We start from the raw sequence: 21,732 nt of genomic DNA, 5'->3' as shown, positions 1-21,732 counted from the left end.
AAAAAAAAAAAAAAAAGAAACCAGATAAGGTCAAAGTGGAAGTCTCTCTTCAAGATAGTAACTCTCACTGTAATTTATTGGTCATTATAACCCCAATCTACAAATATTTACAGCCAGTACAAGGTCGGTTTTTGTCTTTTGCAACATCTTCTAGGCTATGAAGTTGGGAAAGCTGTGGTGTTCACTTGGTTTCTATGACCCATGTCCCTTGAAAGTTTTCTTATAATCTTTTGATGTTGTAAATAAACACTACGTGTCATCTTTTCCTCTGAAAATAAAAACATCTGGCTTATTTCGAGAACTGCAGTGTTTCTTAATCCTACATGAAGAACCACCTCACAGCTGCACTTGCTCATAAATACAGGTCAAGGAGGAGATGTACCAAAATGATTTCCAGGCATACATTCTAGGATATAGTGCTATGAGTTATATATAATAATCGATACAGATACACTGGTCTAAAATAACAGGTTAACAAAAGTCAAATTCATTTATATCAAGAATACTGATGGGAGGGGTGCCCGTGTGGCTCAGTCGTTAAGCATCTGCCTTCAGGTCAGGTCATGATCCCAGGGTCCTGGAATTGAGCCCCGCATCAGGCTCCCTGCTCAGTGGGGAGCCTGCTTCTCCCTCACCCTCTGTGCTCTCTCACTCTCTCTTTCTCTCTCTCTCTCAAATAAATAAATAAAATCTTAAAAAAAAAAAAGAATACTGATGGGAATAAAGTTGCTTTTCTAAGTGAAAAAAATAAAGTAGTGCATGACAAGGACTTTTGTTCTCAGCAGCCCAGTTAGAAAGTACAGTAACTCCATCTGTTGCAGCTTGAGAATTACTTCTGTTCCACCTTAGAATTTTAGAAAGCATGAACTCTAGAGGTTATCTAGTTCAACCTTACTTCTTCTTTATCTTATTTTTTTCATAAGATGATGATAAGTAGTAGGACCATAACCAGAAGAGGACTGATCTAATATTGACTCAGATCCTGTTAAAGAGCAAAAGATACAGGTAGTAGGGAAGCCTTTTTTGGCCACCTACATGCTAAAGCTGGGTCATGTGTAACAGTCTTCAGATCCAGTACTCTGCAAAGTGATGAGGGTTCTAACAATGAGCAGTCAGCTGTTGGACATATTATTATTAACAATCGTAATTGTTCATCTACAGAGGACTCCTGGACATTTTATAACCTTTTTGTATTGTGTCAACAATATGAAATACAGGAATTACCTGCATGTGCAGATGAGGACACTAAGGCTTAAAGAGGTGATGAAAGTCAAGCAATTAATATATGATGACACTGATACCATATTTCACTCTCAACCATGAAATCAAGTATCTCCATGCTGTGTTCTATAGTGCCCAGAGAAGAAAGAATTCCATGGCCAAATATGATTGGAAAATGTTGCATACTGGATTCACTTTTGGAGATTCATAATGCGCATCGGCACATTAAGAATTCTGAAAGGTACTGCAGGGAAAAAATTAAAGCACACATGAAAAAGTTTAATTTTATTCAACCTCGAATTTATTCGAGGTCAATAATTTGACCACTAAATTCTTTTTCTCACAAAGCAGCTATTAATACCTCAAAGAGTTTCTAATAGGGCAATTGGAGTGATGCTCCACTAATGACGGGGTTCAGGACATGCTACTTCAAAATATGGCATATTGAATATTTTAAGCTGAAGGAATTTGAGAAAACAGTAGAAGCAAGATCATTCTGACCTTTTCCCCTACCACCACCCTTCTCCTCTGAAACAGGTCATGAAACTCTACCAGGAGAGTTGCCTTCCCTATACCTAGAGAAAGGGAGCATTCTTATCTCTGAAGACAAAGGGACACTGAGAAGAATCCTAAGAAGCAGGACTTGCTAAGTTTCCCTCAGTTCACTATGATTGCCTCATACTCTCTGATCTTAACATATTTCTACATGACTGTTCAGTCTTCATTAAAACTAGCATACAAATACCCAGGCCTAACTGTTTCCTTGGGTCTTCATTTCCTTATGGAGGTTCCCATGTCATGTAAAACTCGTATTAAACACAGATTTGTATGCTTTTCTCCTGCTAATCTCTTTGTCAGTTTAATTTTCAGACCCAGCTAGGGACCCTAAGGACATACAGGAAAACTTTTTCCTTCCCTACACTAAATTATACCATCTCCTAATATAAAAACTATTGAATGTCTATAACACACTCAATGAATATTATGTCACACATGAGATGCCTTAGACATCTCATGTAAATCTGCACTGCCATGATATGTTTATTACGTTACGTATTTATCTCCCCCACCAGATGGCAAGGAACTCCTCCCAGACCTTTCTATAAATTCACACAAGCACAAGCACATGCGTGTGCACACACACACACACACACACACCACTTATGTAGTACAGTGTGTGCTATGAAGAGGTGACAGACAGGAACTAGCAAAACACAAAGGAGCAAATGGTCCCCTCTATCTCAGGAGGTCAGTTTCCTCTATAGAAGAGATAGAGAGTGAGTTGACTCTTAAAGTTATAGGAAGCCAACTGAAACCAAGGGTGAGGTGAAAACCCCAGGGGCATGAAACAATTTAGGGAGGCACCAAGACTTTTGTGGCTTTGCAAATGAGGAAACTACCTGAAATCCATTATATTATGTCCTTCCTTTTAGAAAAGGTCTTGTACCTCAAGCTTATATTGCTGTTGCCAAGATTCTGATGACCTGGTTTGCAGTTCCTGCTTGGGGAAGTTAGAATACTTACAATGCTCCCAGCATTGTGCCAGATCCTGAGGGATTCAAGAGGTTTGCAACTGAAATATATAAAAGTAAAGGAATGTTGCTAAGGAGGAGGATCTTAAATGTTCTCACCACCAAAAAAGAAATGGTCATTATGAGATGTGATGAAGGTGTTAAGGAAAACACTGTGGTAGTAATCATTTTGCAATATATAAATATATCAAATCAACAAGATGTACACCTAAAATTTACACAGTGTTATATGCCAATTTTATCTCACTAAAGCTGGAAAAAATAAAATAGTAAGCAGCTGATTTTTTTAAAAAGTAAAGCAAAATAAGTATCCCATCCCTTACTCTCTATCAAGCAAGCAACACTACGCAGCCAGAGCATGATTTTGATACCAGATGGGGGTTTCAGTACCAATTTCAAGTTACTGAAGTTCCCTGCCCTTGGTTTCCTCAGCTGTAAAATGGAGCTGTTGTGAATGAGATACATGGTATACGTCAAGGGCTAAGCACAGTGGCTTACCCACGGTAAGCTCAGTAAATAGTGGTTGTTACCATTTTATACACTGGAGAGATTTTCTTTTCCATTTTTTTCTTACACATTTCTTCTCCTTTGTCTTCCCACCTACAGAACTACTTTTAAGACAAAGATTTTTTTTTTTTTTTTTTTGCGCCACCTACAGTTACTAGTCCAATAACTATACCTAGTACATGCTATACAGCTACTTATTTCTAACTAGTGGCAGGATGCAAGAGGAGAAGTCAAATACTCTGGACCCAATGTTATAACCCCTTTGTCTGAGTTTTCATATTAGTTTGTATGAGTAAGTTCGTATAAGTGAATAAAATATTGTGAGACAGATCAAACATTTAAAAAAAAAAAGTTAAGGGGAGCCTGGGTGGCTCAGTCGATTAAACGTCTGTCTGCCTTCAGCTCAGGTCATGATCCCAGAGTCCTGGGATCAAGCCCCAAATTGGGCTCCCTGCTCAGCAGGGAGCCTGCTTCTCTCTCTCTCTCTGGCTCCCCCTGCTTGTGCTCTCTCTCTCTCTGTCTGTGTCAAATAAATAAATAAAATCTTTTTTTTTTAATTTTTTTAAAGATTTTATTTATTTATTTATTTGATAGAGACCGATAGTGACAGAGATAGCAAGAGAGAGCACAGCAGAGGGAGAACCAGGCTCCCCATGGAGCAGGGAGCCCGACATGGGGCTCGATCCCAGGACCCTGGGATCAGGACCTGAGCCGAAAGCAGACGCTTAACCAACAGAGCCACCCAGGCGCCCCTAAATAAATAAAATCTTAAAAAAATAAATAAATAAAAGTTAATCCAAGGAAAATAATAATAAGGATAAAGAATAAAGGACATTATCTTCTTGAATCTTCCCTGGGCCACTCATTTATCATGTAAACACAATTGATCAGTTAGAAAATTCTGTTTTGTTAAAGTATAAAGATTTTAAGATTTTATTTATTTATTTGACATATTGTCTTTGACAATGCTGGAAAGAGGAACAATTAAGTTAGAATCTTTGCTCATGAACTAGAGGCTCAAAAATAAACATCAATTCTTTCCAATGCTGGAACGGGGAACAATTAAGTTAGAATCCTTGCTCATGAACTAGAGGCTCAAAAATAAACATCAATTCTTAATATCCAAGCCTGAAAGACAGCAAGCAGTAAACCTCAATCATATATTAAGGGAATTAAAGAAATCTGAGAATATTGCTGATGTTTTCTTGCTTTGCTTGCCTAATTGCAAACTGAATACTGCTTCTGACAGAACTCTCTTAGGCTGAACTGATGAAAGGATTAACCAAACTGTTAGGCTTGAACCTAAAAATCACAGGAAAGAAAAAACTAAAAAAATCTTGAGATTCCCAGGGTGTTTAAAAATAACATAGCCTCAGAATGTTGGCAAAATCAAAATATTAAATTCTGATTGTGTTATCACCAAAATTCCCAAATGAGAAAGAATCAGGCAAAGCATTCAAATAAATTAATGTAGCTTCTCAGGGAGGTCAGCTGTTAAGAGAACATGCATAAACATAATGAAAACAGCTAAAAAAATGTTAGAAGAAATTTATTTTGATTATCATCTTTGTTTTTTGATTTGGGAATTTCTAGTTTGTTTTTGCCTGAGGGGCTATATGAGGAGTTGTAGAAATTACCAAAAAGCAAGATTTGGGTTGGTGCTTGAGTAAGTTGTTTTTGATTATTTTTTTGGTTTAAATAGTAATCCAAAAGAGGTGTCAAATCATTGCAACAAGGAAGTTCACTGATCTAATCGGCATATTAATAACATAACCAGGCAAAAGAGTTCAACTTCTTGTTCTAAGTTAAGTTTGTTTTCTTGGTATTAGTGAACTTAGTTAGATGTAAGAATATTATTTTCACTAAGATGTATCTCAGTACAGTGTATGATATTTGTTGATTTTCCTTGCAGCATGTGCCAAAGTTGTAAGAAAGAAAAAACGTGTTTGTGGGCAAAAGGACATCCTGTGGACTAGTACTTCTCAAACTTTAACGTCCATTTAGATCTGAGGGTCTTGTTAACATGCAGATTCTGATTCCACAAGTTTGGGGTAAAGGTTCTGTATTTCAGACATTGCCCAGGTGATGCTGATGGTGCTGGTTCTTGGACTATACACTGAGTAGCGAGGCTGCAGACTAACCAGTTCACTAAAAGAGCAGAGAGTGACCAGAAATGGTCATTCCACTGTATACTGTGGGGCTCTCCTTGTCCTGGCTTAGTCAGTGATCAGAGGGCCCTTTTCCGGTTTGCCAGCCTGGTGGGTGGGTCCATGGATTGAAGGCAAGGCATTACCAGAAGCTCATGGTAGAAAGAGCAACAGCTGTTCCTGTCTTCCATGCCATCTCTTTGAGAGAACAAAGGCTCCTTATCGGCAGCTAGGCTGCCATCATAGCTATTCTAAAATGGAAAGGAAAGAATAAACCATGAGTGAACAGGTAAAGATGATGCAAAAAATGGAAAGAGGAAGTAAGGAGAAGTCAGCAGGGTGGGGGGTAAGAACAAGACTAGCGTATCTGGGAAACTTGAAAGAAACATTCTTTTCCCTTCATTAATTATTCATTTCAATTTATTCTAAATCCTTTGTCCTAGTATATAATGTAACAAGATAGAATGCTCTCACACACAGCATTCATTTTAATAACATAATATCTACTGGGGCATTTTGATGATGTTGGAACAGAAAACCAGAGGTAATTCATCCCTTCCACCCTTAAACTCCTCCAGAAAAATTACAAATAAAAACAGGCTTCATCCCCAACAAAAATAAAACAAAAAAGTGTCCTTTGGATCTTATTGCTTGGTTGATCCCTTATTGCTGATGAATTGGAATGGAAACATTAAAACCTTTTGGGAGGTTGACCTCAGCTGTTTTTCAACCATTTGAAGAATAAGAACTCTAGTTTTGGTGCCAATACTCAAAGCAAAGTTTTCTCAGGTGGATGAACAATGGTTGGTAGATTGCTTGTCACCACCTTAAACCACCAGGAGAACCAGGCTGAACCCTTACTAGCTCCGTGAACCTGGGCATATGTAATGGGTCTGGCATATAATAGTTGCTCAAAAAATGTGAGTTCTAACCATATTCCCCTTTAACTTTCTGAAACTCAGTTTCTCAGTTTCCTCAAATGCAAAATGAAGATAATAATGTTTACCTAACAATTATAGGGCGTTTTGTGAGGATTAAATGAACTAATATACATAAAAACACTTTTTGAACAGTAAATGCAAAGTAAAATAATACTATTAATATTGTCTTCTGGTCTTAAGCTCCAATTAGAAGGACTGATTTTCAGGGGTGATTGTGGGATAGGAGAAAATAACTAGACAAGTTAAAAAAATTTAAGATCTCATGGGGTCACAAAGGCAATTGCATATAACCACACGGGATGTATACCATACAAGGCCTGCTGGTGTTCCCTAGGATTGCGCAACGTGTGCTAGGGAGGGATTCTGGGCTGCCAAGACTTGCTTCGTTGCCCGTCTAGAATTGGATAGAACAAGTAAGAACAAGTCAACAATCAAATTATAAGCCTAAGATCCATTCATTCTCTCTCTGTCTAAACTATTTTCGTCATATTATCTTATGAACTTTACATAGGAAAGACATAATTGCTGAGTGGCATTTTTGTGATATAGTCTCCATCCTTCTACCCTGAAGGTACCCCAAGCAACAATGCAATTTTCCCTGCTCTTCACAGGGCTCCCTTCTGTGGCTACCACCCTGATCTGCCCTCCACTAAGGGACAATGTGACAAGATGGCCCAGGTTTCTTAAGACTCCATTTCAAATGTTCTTTATTCATGTGCCATAGCCGGCGTCTCTTTTCCACCACACATTCTTGCATTAAAATTCACAGTGGATTGTTTCATTTCCACAAGGCTTTTCATGATGGCTAATTTACATTCGGAATTTACCCTGCTAATGATTCCCTTTGTCCTTTCATCCTGAACACCCCTGCCAGATTATTCTCCTAAAAGTGTTACTTTCATCATGTCATTCCACACCTAAGCACTCGCAGATGCCATCCAACTTATACAGCCCAAGCTCCAGAGTGCAAGAACCCACTCTCCCTTCCATGCTCCCCACCCCAAACTGTTGGTGCAACAAGCTGGCTATTGCTTTTCTTTTTTTTTTTCTTTAAATGTTTTATTTATTTATTCATGAAAGTCAGAGAGAGAGAGAGAGGCAGAGGCAGAGGGAGAAGCAGGCTCCCCGCCTAGCAGGGAGCCCGATGCAGGACTCGATCCCAGAACCCTGGGATCATGACCTGAGCCGAAGGCAGACGCTTAACCATCTGAGCCACCCAGGCGCCCCTATAGCTTTTCTTTTTAACTTTAGGATTTATTACTCCCCTTCTCTGTATCCAACTAATTACTCAGCTATCCAACTCCAGAACGGTCTTATCAACAAATTGGGCTTCTTCTCCCTCTCACCATTTCCCCTTCCTGAGATGTTTTCCCTCTCCTTCTTATCATTTCAGTCGCACAATCATACAAGTGATCTTCCAACAAAAACACATTATAATTTAAATGCAGTGGCGATACCCAAAATATTAACAACTAATATTAATAACTGCAGTATGGACATTGAGCCATCAGAAAGGCTCTAGCCAAAGAGCTGGAGCAGCGTCCTAGAGAATTCTTTCTGAGCCAGGCATTAGTCCTACAGTTGTTAAATCCTAGGAAGATGGGAAGAGAGAGGGGAAGTGGTGGGAATTCCTGATAGAGGGACAGGTATGGCCAGGGCACTGGAGACACTGGGGTGGGCATGGAGGAAGATGGCAATCAATTGGCACAAAAAATATTTCATTATTTAACATCTGAACACCCAGAGTATACTGGCTGAACACCAGAGTCAGGCTTTGTTCATTCATCTCCAGGCTCAACTTAAGCTCCTGTCCAACAAACCAAGGGACAGTGATACCTCCCCACTAAATTATTTTAGCATGTTTTGCCCATTCCACTTACTAGGCCCATTTACAGCCTTGCATCATTAATTGGACTACTATGCAATTTTTCCCAAGAAGTTGGAAATCAAGAATTGTACTCTATCTTTGTCTCTCCCTAAATGCCAAATACAGTGTCTCTCTTAAACAGTCACTTATCCTATATTTATTAATGAAAATTGGTTGACTGAATAATTGAGAATAATCGAGAACAAGAGAACTGAGTTATATACCTCCTAACTCAGACATTTCAAACCACTTAGAGAGTGAGGGAGTGACAGACATCTTTGAGACTCTGATAAGAGCTAGGGACTCTTTTCCCAGAAACATCTATAGCCACAATAAATTGTGCATTCAAATTCAGGTATCTGACCTCACCCCCAAGCCATTCATAGATTCCTGGGAGTCCAGGGAACCAAGTTTAAGGAGCATGGTTTAAATGAAATTTTAAATGAAATTAGAACACTAACCTAAGGAAATAACTGTGTGTGTGTGTGTGTATGCATCTTACAGTTACACTTATTCATTTCATGAAGGAAACAGCACTTGTACACATAAGTGTACAGTAATGTTTCATGTTCCCATTTAACAGAGCTTGCTTAAATGTACAGCCAGACTGACATTTCATCTGATCGGTGCTCCAAGTAAAGTTGTTCATGATGACCATGAGCAGGCTTTCAAAGTTTTCAAAGCTTTACTTCTTTTATCAGTACTCTCAACTTTATAAATTATGAAGACCATCAACCCCATTCCTACCCAAATCTCCAGATAAACTTGAGTACAATAGGGCTTCATGGAGGAGCCAAACATTTTTAATAAGCATCTTGGCACAGGACAAATGGCTTAGACCACACCAAACCCCACAGCCAACTACTAAAGACTTATGTTAGATGGTATCTTGGTATTCCAGTAGGGGAGAGACTTCAGGAGAGCTCATCCTTTTTCCACCCTTGTCTTATGGTATCTAAGGGTTTATTTCCTTACCCCTACCTGGAAGGCAGAAGAACAGCAGGACCCACATACTTGCTGTTGCGGACCAGTCTCCTCCAGAAATGTTATACTACTGCCTGAGGGTTTCAGCTAATGTGCACTTATTACTGGCTATACTTGTAGATGTCAAGTAACAACTGCCATAACAATCTCAAATCACAGCATCTTTGACTGGTTAAACTAATTAACAAGTACTACACGCCAAAGTGTGAAGAGTGTGATTCATCTCTAACTGGAAGGGAAAGGGGACATATGAAAATGCAAGATCAACTGTGTCTTAGACAGGACTTTGTTCATCAGGGAAAGCAAGCTTGGTACATAAATTAAAGTGTAGACATGAAGCATAAAATAGTGAGATCATCGTCACTGAAACCCTGTGTGGAATCGACTCCCACTGAGTTACGCACCATGACTCAAAGAGATGGACTTCCATCAATTTCCTAAGGTAGTTGAACTAGCTTCCTTCTAATAAACCTCTCTCTGGAAGAAAAAAAAAGAACTATTCACAAGGGAAGCTCCCTGCTATGGTAGAGACGTGAAAGTCTAGAAAAATTATACTTTCTCATATTTCATACTGATTTGTTTCATTTCTTGGGAAAAAGTACACAATCTTTTATATACTATTAATCTTGGGATTGGTTTCTATTGTCTGAAACTTCTTGGAACCCACTACCACTACAGAGACGTTAGATATGGATAGCGAGGAGAAACCTAGAAGAAAATAATAAAGGGAAAAATAGTTCCATAAATGCTAATTAAAATTAGAGCCAAATTTTATGCTTTTATGGCCACAAACCAAAGTAATATTACTGGGAAACACCAAAAAGTCACTGTTTTCCAAAAAATCTTTGGAGAAATTACATCAGTTCTCTGGACTCATGTAGGAGAGGGTGTGCAACAGAGGATGCTGTGACTCAGCAGCAGCCCTGTTTTCCATCTGCTTTGACAACTGTGATAACATGTGGAAGTGTCTGAAAGGAGAAAATTAATTCTCACTGCATCATTCTGTGTGGTGCAGTGCCCTGCCCAAAATATGGAGAGAACCCTACCCAAAATACCATGATGGTAGCACGAGATTCAGGGGAATTCATGAGGTAAAGGGAAAGAACATCAGAAGAAGCAATCTTCCGGGTCCTCTTCTGAAGCTAATTGACGACATGCTCGCAAAACCCAAGCTATCAGAAGCAGGGGCGGGGGCGGGGCGGGGCGGGGATGGGGGGCGAGCAGACCAAAAAGTTACTTGACCGTCTTCTGCTGTTTCTTGATTCATGGCAATACCTGTGTATGAGTGAAATGCACAACTTCTCTTCAACATCTACTTGACTATGCGGCACAGAGCCTCAGTAGTATTAAGCCTACTGTTTTAGCACGTATGTCCACTCTCTCCACCAAGTGGGCATATGGCCATTGCGGGAAGAGTGACCACCAGAGTGACTAAGATGGTACCTTCCACAGAGGAGTGACCTGAGAATATTCATGGAACAAAGTAATATGAACCAGTTTATGGGCCTGACCTCACTCTTTTCCTATTTACACCACAGCTCTGGCCCTAAGATGCCTTACTTCCTGGGACAACAACAGCAGCTATATCTGAGAATAAAAAAAAACAAAAAACACTCCAAGGAATTCTAGGCTATCAAATAAAATCTGGAAGTGTTGGGAAACTTTCAAGTGGAATGGTGGTAACTTTTCCTGTAATCTATAGGATTCTATCCAAAAGCAGATTACAGGATTATCATTCAAAAACTTTTAGTGAGATGAATGAATAAGCAAAAACAATATATATACATGTATGTGTGTATATATATATATATATATATATATACACACACACACACACAATGGAATATTATTTAACTCTAAAAAGGAAGTAAATACTGACATAGGCTATAACATGGATAAGCCTTGAGAACATTATGCTAAGTGAAATAAGCTGGTCAAGGAGCGCTTGCTTGGCTCAGTCAGTAGAGCATGAGGCCCGGGGTTATGAGTTCAAGCCCACATTGGGTGTAGAGATTGCTTAAAGTCTTAAAAAAGAAAGAAAAAGAAAGAAAGAAAGAAAGAAAGAAGCTCATCAGAAATGAACAAATATTGTAAGATTCCACTTATGTGAGGTACCTAGTGTCATCTAATTCTTAGAGACAGAAAGTAGAATCATGTTTGCCAGGGGTGGGAGGTGGGGAAAATGGAGAGTTATTGTTTGATGGGTAGAGTTTCAGCTTGAGAAGATGACATGAGTTCTCACGCTGGATGGTGATGATGGTTGCACAACAATGAGAATGTACTTAATACCACTAAACTGTAAAGTGTAAACTATACACTTAAAAAATGGTTAATGGTAAATTCTACTTATGTGTATTTTACCACAATTAAACATTTTAGTCTTATTTGCATATGAGTCTTTGTATAACATTGTAGAATGATGTAGGTAAAATCAGTGACTGTTTTTACGAAGAGTTGCTGTTTTCAGATTGATGGAAAAAGAGAAGACAGATTTGTGTATCTCACATTGAACTTCCCCTCATTTTTTGGGAAGTGAGTTCCAGTCATTTCATATGGGAATCCAAGAAAGAGGAGATTCAGGAAGGTGAGAGATCTTGATCATTTTGTGTAAAAGTAAAGAAAAGAGGAAGAGGAAAGAGAAGAGGAAGAAGGAAGAAGAAAAGGAAGAAGATTCCTGGCCTGGCACTCTTCTTTTATGCTGATATGTTCCCACAAGTTTCTCCCAACATACAACTACACACCCAGCCTTGGATCCGAGATATAGATGCAACCGGGCTGAGCCTCACTTTCCAATCTAATTTCCCACAATTCCTTTAAATTAGTCCCATCAGTCCCTTCCACCTACAAATTCCTGCCACCTGCCATCAGCCACAGAATCTCAGAGCTGGAGAATTCGGAGGTCATCTAGTTCAACTGCTGGCCAGATGATTGAGTCCTCTCTACAAAGTTGCTCCATACAACTATGGGCTGACATCTTATTTAGTTGATTTTTCATTCATGTTTTCCAGTTGGGTCCATAGAATAGTTTTACAAAAAAATAATAAATAAATAAATAGATAAGCTACTCTCAGGGAAAAGAAAAAAAAGGAAATAAGCAGACTAACATTTAAAATAAAAGTTAGGGCGCCTGGGTGGCTCAGTTGTTAAGTGTCTGCCTTCAGCTCAGGTCATGATCCCAGGGTCCTGGGATCGAGCCTGATGTCAGGCTCCCTGCTCAGCGGGAAGCCTGCTTCTCCCTCTCCCACTCCCCCTGCTTGTGTTCCCTCTCTCGCTGTGTCTCTCTCTGTCAAATAAATAAATAAAATCTTTAAAAAATTAAAATAAAATAAAAGTTAAAATTCTTCTCATTAATTAAATTTTAAAATAGTATTTAAATACAACTGCAGAATATTAAGTCTGGAGTGATCCCATTTTGGTCCCCTCCCAAATGTGTGTGTGTTTGTGTGTGTGTGTGTACAAGAAAAAAGCTTCTACATAAATATATAAAGTTCCTTTGCAAGTAAAGTCATCTCTTTATTTTCTACCTTTATTTACTTGTATTTTCTAATTTTTATTCAACTAAGGTTTATGATTTCTTCAATAAATGAAGAAAGTATTTATAAAGTATGTTTATTTACATATGCAAACAGAATTGAGGTGGAGATGAGTTATCAAATGACAGAAAATTTGCAACAGAACTAAAAACATGAATTAATTTTGAAGTATACTTTAGAGAATTGGGCTTAATCAAGCAAATGGAGTAAAGAAATTGACCATGACCCCATGTTTCCAAGGAAAGAGAGATTTATTAATAAGACCAAAGCCAAACCATAAAATGCAAATTTGATGTTGAAGATACAGAGCACAAAGTGCTGGGTATCATCCAAGACTATGGCTATTTTTCTCTCTGCTTGAGCTATTCATTCAATACATGTTGAACCTTAGGGTTTACTGTATGTCAAGTATAGTGCTAAACCTTGAGTAGGAATTCAAAGATGACTTAAGACATGATCCTTGCCCATAAGGCACTCATGCTTTTCCTATTTGGCTAGAAAAGTGCTCTGGTAGACAACGTGATGCTTCTCTTAGAAGGTGTTTTCAAAAATACTTTCTTTTTTTTTTTTTTTTAAGATTTTATTTATTTGACAGAGAGAGAGAGAGAGAGCACAAGTAGGCAGAACAGCAGGGAGAGGGAGAGGAAGAAGCATGCTCTCTGCGGAGCAGGGAGCCCAACGTGGGGCTCGATCCCAGGACCCTGGGATCATGACCTGAGCCGAAGGCAGCTGTTTAACTGACTGAGCCACCCAGGCGCCTCTCAAAAATACTTTCATTAGTCATGTCCCATTGTCTCTCTACATCTCAGTCACTGATGCATCTAAAATAAAGCCCAGAAGTTCTTTTTGTGTTGGTATCTTCAACTTCTGGTGTTGCTGGCACAGGTAGATTCTGTGTACCTTCTGCTGGTCTGTTTTAGTATCTGCCCTGGACATATTAAGTATTAGTAAACAGGGCACTCCCTTCCTCAAGGAAATACTCAATGTTTCCATGGACAACCTCCATCCAAGGACACAGCATTCTCCACCTTCACATTCTACTCAATAGCTATAAACGAGACCTTTGAGTCTGTTTCTACACCCTTTTCTTTGACAAAGGCTTAGCTGATAACAAAGGTGAATAAAGGACTTGGACTCATTCAATTATCCTTGAAAGCTCATATCTCTTCCTTCTGCTTATCAAATTCAAGAGCAAACCTCCAAAAAGTCCCAAATCAGTACACTGCTTCTTCTTCTCCATTGTTACCACCATTGTCCATGCCACCATCCCATCTCCTCTCCCTGGACAACTGTGGTAGCCTCCTTACATGACTCCCTGTTGCCCCTCTTAACCTACCACAAGTTATTCTCTGAGTAAACTCCAAAGGGATCTTTTAAAAACCTAGATGAGATCATGATATCTCCTGCTTAAAAACAAACAGGGGGAGATGAACCATGAGAGACTGTGGACTCTGAGAAACAAACTGAGGGTTCTAGAGGGGAGGGTGGTGGGGGGATGGATTAGCCTGGTGATGGGTATTAAGGAGGGCACGTATTGAATGGAGCACCGGGCGTTATACGCAAACAATGAATCATGGAACGCTACATCAAAACTAATGATGTAATGTATGGTGATTAACATAACATAATAAAATAAAATTAAAAAAAAAAAACACCAATAGCTTCCCACTGCACACAGACTAAACGCCATACTCCTGAAATGGCTTACAGAACTACACAATACTGGCCATGGCCTGCTTTTCCTTCTCATTAGCTCCATCTTCTTGGTCTCCTTTTTGTTCCTGAAGAACAGACCAAGTTTATCCTTGCCCCATAATTTTTATTCCACTCTTCTCATCTGTCTGGCACACTTGGCCACTGATCTTTACAAGGCTGTTTCCTTCACATGATTCAGATCAAAACTTAAATATTACCTCCCCAGAGAGGCCTTTCCTGATCAGTTTGTTCTCCATAGTTAAGACTCACCCTCACTACATTTCTGAGTCCACAGTGCTGACTGTTGGCTAGAAAGCACTATTTCTCCTCCATGAAGTCCTGCATTTTTCAATAGGTTAAACTAGGTGCCTTCACAGTATGATGGTCAAGGCCAACCCTGGTTCCAGAGGGTGGAGAAATAACTCATTACTTGATGAAGTGAGTGCAAGGTTACATCACATAGGACAGAAGCACAGGGGCATGATTCACTGAAGGCCATTATTATACTGATCTCGTGCACCCCTTCAGCCCTATTAAAATAGACCGTTGCAACATCTGTCATGATGGAGAAGTTGGTCACAGCAGCCAGCCCCAGAACAACACTGCTTCTGCTTAGCTCTGTGGCAGTAAAATGGATGCTCCGTGTCCTGCCTCTTTTACCAAGTAGCTCATTTGTGTGCCTGTCTCATGGGATGCATCTGACGGGCATAATTTACATCACATATCTGCACCCAGCAGCAAGGAAGCTGGGAATTATGTTTTTTAATTCTCCACTAAAATGGAAAGATTTCTACTGTTATCAAAATATGAAGAAGGTATTCAAAAAATCCTGATTAGTCACAAATGATAATTGTCAGCTACCTACCATATCCTTCAGTAAAGTCTAAAAACCTTTTATAACCTTCAATAGTAGTGTTATAGAGAATAAAGGAAAAGAGTGGTGTGTGGAAGTGAGGCTTAATGCATATTTACCTGATTCTCAAGTGGAAGGAATAACATACTATTGAAAGCCTGCACCCAAGAAGCCCAGAAATTGCAGCAAAGTAAGTGGTCCATGTGCAACTTGAAGAAGCAGACAGAGCAAAAGATTTCAGACTAACAACATCCTAGAGGAAGGTGACCCATGTTAAAAGAGAATTTTTATAATGGGTATAGTCACAACTCTCAAATAAATATAAGATGAACAGGTATCAAAGATTTTTACTTAACTCATTAATTAATCAGGAATCCAGTGAAATTTTTAAAGAGGGGGGAAAAAAGCTAACAAGAGTTCAAAGGCTAGGGCGCCTGGGTGGCTCAGTTGGTTAAGCGTCTGCCTTCGGCTCGGGTCATGATCCCGGGGTCCTGGGATCGAGTCCCGCATTGGGCTCCTTGCTCTGCGGGGAGCCTGCTTCTCCCTCTCCTCCCCACTTGTCCTCTCTCTCACTATCTCTGTCTCTCTCTCTCAAAAAAATAAATAAAATCTAAAAAAAAAAAAAAATTTTAAAGAAGAGTTCAAAGGCTAATCCAAAGAGCAGACACAGATATAGGCAATTAGGAATGTGGAAATAAAGTAATTCACACAAAAAAAACTGACCAATATCCACAGGACAATAACCAATTGCATCTCCATTGGACAAAACTAATTTGCATCTCTATTGACAAGAATAATGTGCATTATTATCAATTTTATTTAATTTACAAAGTTGTGAAATAGCTCAAAGACAATAAAAAGCAAAGATAACTTTATAGTCAGATTAACTCAGAGGGTGTACTAGACAATACCTAATATTCCATTGACAATGCCACCAGGAAGCTTTTGCCCAGTTTAACATCCTTCACAATTTTTCCTGACCTTCTAAATGGAGAGAAAAACTGACTTTTGAGCTACATAAGTCCACATTTGCCTATCACATGCACAATTAAATATATTAAGAAAAAAAGAGGAATTCCATTTCAAATTAAAATTTAGAAAGTCTTTTTCTAATTTTTTTGAAAGATTTTATGTATTTATTTGAGAGAGAGAGAGCACACGTAGTGGGGAGAAGCAGAAGGAGAGGAAGAAGCAGACTCCCCACTGAGCAGGGAACCCCATGTAAGGCTCAATCCCAGGACCTGAGCTAAAGGCAGGTGCTTAATGGACTGAGCCACCCAGGCACCCCTAAAATTTAGAAAGTCGTAAGAGAAACTAACTCCAAATCTACTGATGAAAACAAGATATTAGCCACAAAGTCATAGCTTTAAAAAACGTATTAGAACACCTGAAACCAATATAATTCTGTATGTCAAATATACCCCAATTAAAAAAATCTGAGAACCAAGGACACCCCCCCCAAAAAAACCCTAAGTTAAATTCCAGAAAGTGATAAGCCCATCCTAGAAGATGAGACCCTCAGCTGCTTTCATTACTAGCAGAGCAGAAGGGAGAAGTGAAATCCATAGATTAGATTGACTCCACCAACCAGACAAGCAGCATGATAGAGAAAGCAATATTGTTTATTTTAATCTTTACTGTTGTTTTGCACAAAATGTTTGGTGTATGATAAAAAAATTACAAAACACATAAAGAAGCAAGAAAACGCCACCCAAGGTCAAGATAGTCAAACAGAGGAAGCCCAAAGATGAAATTACACACCAAAGGTCAGAACTTTAAAGTAATTATTTTATTTATTTATTTATTTTTTTTTTTTTTTTTAAAGATTTTATTTATTTATTTGAGACAGAGAATGAGATAGAGCATGAGAGGGTCAGAGGGAGAAGCAGACTCCCTGCCGAGCAGGGAGCCCGATGTGGGACTCGATCCTGGGACTCCAGGATCATGACCTGAGCCGAAGGCAGTCGCTTAACCAACTGAGCCACCCAGGTGCCCCATAAAGTAATTATTTTAAATATATTCAATATTCAGTGGAAAAAATAGAGAATGTGCATGAATAGATGGAAAATTTCTTCAGAGAGATGAAATCTATAAAAAAAAAAAGAACTCACTGGAAATGCTTGAAATTTAAAAAATATGAAATATCAATCTGATGGGTTCAACAGCAGTCTGGACATAACAGAGGCAAGGATCAACTTGACAAAAGGTGGAAACACATAAAGAAAAAAAGACTTAAAAAAGTGGAACAGGGGCGCCTGGGTGGCTCAGTCGTTAAGCGTCTGCCTTCGGCTCAGGTCATGATCCCAGGGTCCTGGGATCGAGTCCCACATCGGGCTCCCTGCTCGGCAGGAAGCCTGCTTCTCCCTCTCCCACTCCCCCTGCTTGTGTTCCTGCTCTCGCTGTCTCTCTGTCAAATAAATAAATAAAATCTTTAAAAAATAAAAAAAAAAAAAAAAAAAAAAAAAGTGGAACAGTGGATCCAAGAGCTGTAGGACAACAACAAAGAGTCTAACATATAAGTCACTGGATCCCTATAAGGAAGGGAGAGAAAGAATGAGACAAAAGTATGTGAGGAGTTAGTGGTCAAGAATTTTCAAAGGAACTTCCAATTTGGTGAACACATGGAGGTGCAGGGAGAGCGCCTCACCTAGAGAAGGAATGGAAGCTCCACACACCTTTCTATATATTTGCCCTCTGCAGCTCTTCCATCTGGCTATTCCTGAGTTATATCCATTTATAATAAACCAGGATTCTAATTACATTGACAATGATTGGCCATGGAGACAAAACTCTAACTTGGTTGGAAAGATTGCTTTCTGCAGGCTTTGCACTCCTTGGCATTTCTTCCTTTGTGCTTTCTGCCAGCATTCTTGGCTCAAATATTGTATTAAAGTACAAGAACAGCACCTCCATCAAACCTGGAGCAAAGAAGAAACCCAGGTGCCAGCCTTATTCAGAACTATGGTTTCCAACCTGTGAATGCAGAAGTTACTCCATACATACCTTGTTTTTCTTTAGGCACCAAGTCCTGTCTACATATGGAACCAATAATACACCTTACACACATCTAGGCTACTTGCCCTTAGGAGACTGGAGATACTGTTGTCATGAATAAAGCTCAAATTTATTTAAAATCCTTTAAAAAAAAGATTTTCTAAACAAATTTTTTTAAGTAGGCTCCATGCCCAGTATAGAGTCCAACACAGGGCTTGAACTCACGACCCTGAGACCAAGACCTGAGCTGAAATCAAGAGTCAAACGCTTAACTGACTGAACCACTCAGGTGCCCCTGTAAAATTAAAATTTTTTAAAAATTTTATTTATTTATTTGACAGAGAGAGAGAGCACAAGCAGAGAGAGTGTCAGGCAGAGAGAGAAGCAGACTCCCCGCCGAGTAGGGAGCCTGATGTGGGGCTCGATCCCAGGATCCCAGGGATCGTGATCTGAGCCAAAGACGCTTAATCAACTGAGCCACCCAGGGGCCCCTAAAATTAAATTTTTTAAAAAACCTTACAGAGCCTGGGCGCCTGGATGGCTCAGGCGCCCAGGTGCATCCCTTCATCCTGCTTGTGCTCTCTCTCTCTCTTGCTTGCTCTCTCTCTCTTAAATAAATAAAATCTTGGGGCACCTGGGTGGCTCAGATGGTTAAGCGTCTGCCTTCGGCTCAGGTCATGATCCCAGGGTCCTGGGATCGAGCCCCGCATCGGGCTCCCTGCTCGGCAGGGGGCCTGCTTCTCCCCCTCCCTCTGCTTCTCCCCCTACTCATGTTCTCTCTCTCTCTCTGTATCTCTGCGTCTGGAATGAATAAATGAAAAAATCTTTAAAAAAAAAAAATAATAAATAAATAAATAAATAAAATCTTAAAAAAAAAAACAAAAACCCACAGATCCAAGAAGCTCAGAAAAATTTAACAGGATAAGCACAAAGAAAACACACCTAAGATCATAGTCCAATTGCTAAGAACCAAAAACAAGAAAATCTTAAAAACAAACTATAAAAAAGACATATATACAGGGGAAAAAAATGTGAATTATGACTGATTTCTTACCAAAAACAAAAAACAATAAAGGCCAGGGGCGCCTGGGCGGCTCAGTCTGTTAAACATCTGACTCTTGGCTTCAGCTCAGGTCATGATCTCAGGGACATGAAATAGAGCCCTTTGCCCCTCCCCCTGCTTGCACTCTCCCTCTGTCTTGCTCAAATAAAATAATTAATTAATTAATTAATTAAATAAAATCTAAATAAAACCCCCAAACCAATAAAGGCTGGAAGACAAGGGAATGACACCTTTAAAATGCTAGGAGAAGGAAGACTCTCAACTCAGAATTCTAAATATACAAAAACAACCTTCAAAAATGAAGTCAAAATGAAGACATCTTCAGGCAGACAAAGATGAAGAGAATTTCTCTGCAACAGATCTGCACTACAAGAAATGCTAAGAGATGGGGCGCCTGGGTGGCTCAGACGGTTGAGTGTCTGCCTTCGGCTCAGGTCATGATCCCAGGGTCCTGGGATTGAGTCCCGCATCGGGCTCCCTGCTAGGCGGGGAGCCTGCTTCTCTCCCTCTGCCTCTGCCTCTCTCTCTCTCTCTCTCTGACTTTCATGAATAAATAAATAAAAAAAATTAAAAAAAAAAAAAAAAAAAAAAGAAATGCTAAGAGAAATTTTTCAAGGTGAAACTGAGGAAAATGTTATCACATGAAATCCTGGATCTCCAGGATAGAATGCAGAGCACCAAAACCTGTAAATATTTAGGTAAATCTGAGATGTCATTTTAAATTATATATATTGTTATCATGCTTGCTATATAGATCTATATCCCATGATACACTACTATTCTTCTTGCTTTAAGTATACTTTATGTATTTAAATATATTTAACACAAAAAAGTGTAGCAGTGTATTGTAGAAGTAACATATGACAACAACTGCACAAAAGACAGGGGTAGTAAATAGAAGTACACAGTTGTAGAGTCTCACATCGTTTGTCAAATAGCATAATATTATTTGAAGTTAGTGACAAATTAAAGATGGATATTATAATCTTTAGAGCAACTGCTAAAAAATAACACTAAAAAGATACAGTTAAAAATGTTAATAGATGAAATTGAAGGAAATATTAAATAGTGATCGATATTGCCCAAAAGAAGGCAAGAAAAAAGAAACATAAAAGAACAAATGGAATAAATAGAAAACAGATGATGAAATGGTAAACTTAAATCCAACCATATGAATAATTACATTAAGTTCAAGTAGACTGAACATTAGAATTAAAAGGTAAAGATTGAAAAAAAAAAGGTAAAGATTGTCAGACTGGGGGTGGGAGGGAGGAAAGACCCAACTACATGCTATTTTCAGGAAATACATTTTGAATAAAACAAGTTCAAAAAAGACACAAGAATGTTCATAGCAGTCTTATTTACAATAGCCAAAAAATTAGAAGCAACCCAAATGTCTATTGCAACAGTTACCCATTGCTACATAAAACAAATTATCCAAAACCTTAATGGATTAAAACAATATTTATTATTTCATAGTTTCTGTGAGTCAAGAATCTCAGCAAAAAAAAGCAGTCCCTTCTCTCATGAGGCTTCAGTGAAGCTATTGATTGGGGCTGCTGTCATCTCCAGGCTCAGCTTGGGGAAGGATCTATTTCTAAGTTTACTCCCATGGTTGCTGGCAAGACTCAGTTCCTCACAGGCTATTGGAATGATGGCCTGAGTTCCTCATTGACTGTTGGCTGGAGGTCTCCCTCAGTTCCTTGCCATGTAGACCTCTCCATAGGGTAGCTCACAGCATGGCAGCTTGCTTCGTTAGGGCAAGCAAGCAAGAAGAACATGAGAGAGAGAAAGAGAGAGGGATGGAAGCCAAGTCTTCCACATCCAAATCTTGGAAGCAACATTCCATCATATTTGCTATATTTTGTTCATTAAAAGAATGTCATGAAGTCCAACCCATGCTCAAAGGAAGGGGATTCCTCAAGGGTATGGTTAGCAAGAGGTGAGGATCACTGGGAATGCATGACAGAAGCTGCCGACCACATCTATCCACAGGAAAATAGATTTAAAAACTGTAATGTTTTCATACAATGGAATACTACTCAGTAATTATATATTTTTTAAGATTTTATTTATTTGAAAGAGAGAAACAGAGAGAGAGTGCAAGTAGGGGGAGGGGCAGTGGAGGAGGGAGGGGGACAAGCAGAGTCTGTGCTGAGCTGGAGCCCAACGCAGGGCTCAATCTCAGGACCCTGAGATCATGACCTGAGCTGAAGTCAAGAGTTGGAGGCTTGACTGACTCAGTAATTTTTAAAAAAGAATAAACCACTAATACACACAGAAGCATAGATGAATCTCAGGAAATCTTACTCAATAAAGATGGGCAAAAGAACGTAGCTACAAAAGAATACACGCTATATGATTCTGTTTATATGAAGTCCAAAACAGGCAAAAC

The 21,732-nt window shown here is 39.2% G+C and overlaps 1 protein-coding gene across 2 annotated transcripts in view; it reads right to left on the bottom strand.

Annotated features, from left to right (window-relative positions):
• The window catches only part of NMI (N-myc and STAT interactor), an 80,476-nt gene that overhangs the window by 22,472 nt on the left and 36,272 nt on the right, over positions 1-21,732 (bottom strand). The window lies entirely within an intron of this gene.

This window comes from Leptonychotes weddellii, chromosome 3, assembly GCF_054177405.1.
Source record: "Leptonychotes weddellii isolate Sample4059 chromosome 3, ASM5417740v2, whole genome shotgun sequence".
NCBI lineage: Eukaryota > Metazoa > Chordata > Mammalia > Carnivora > Phocidae > Leptonychotes > Leptonychotes weddellii.
The sequence above is the reverse complement of the archived record's forward strand: the minus strand, read 5'-3'. Positions and strand labels throughout refer to the sequence as shown.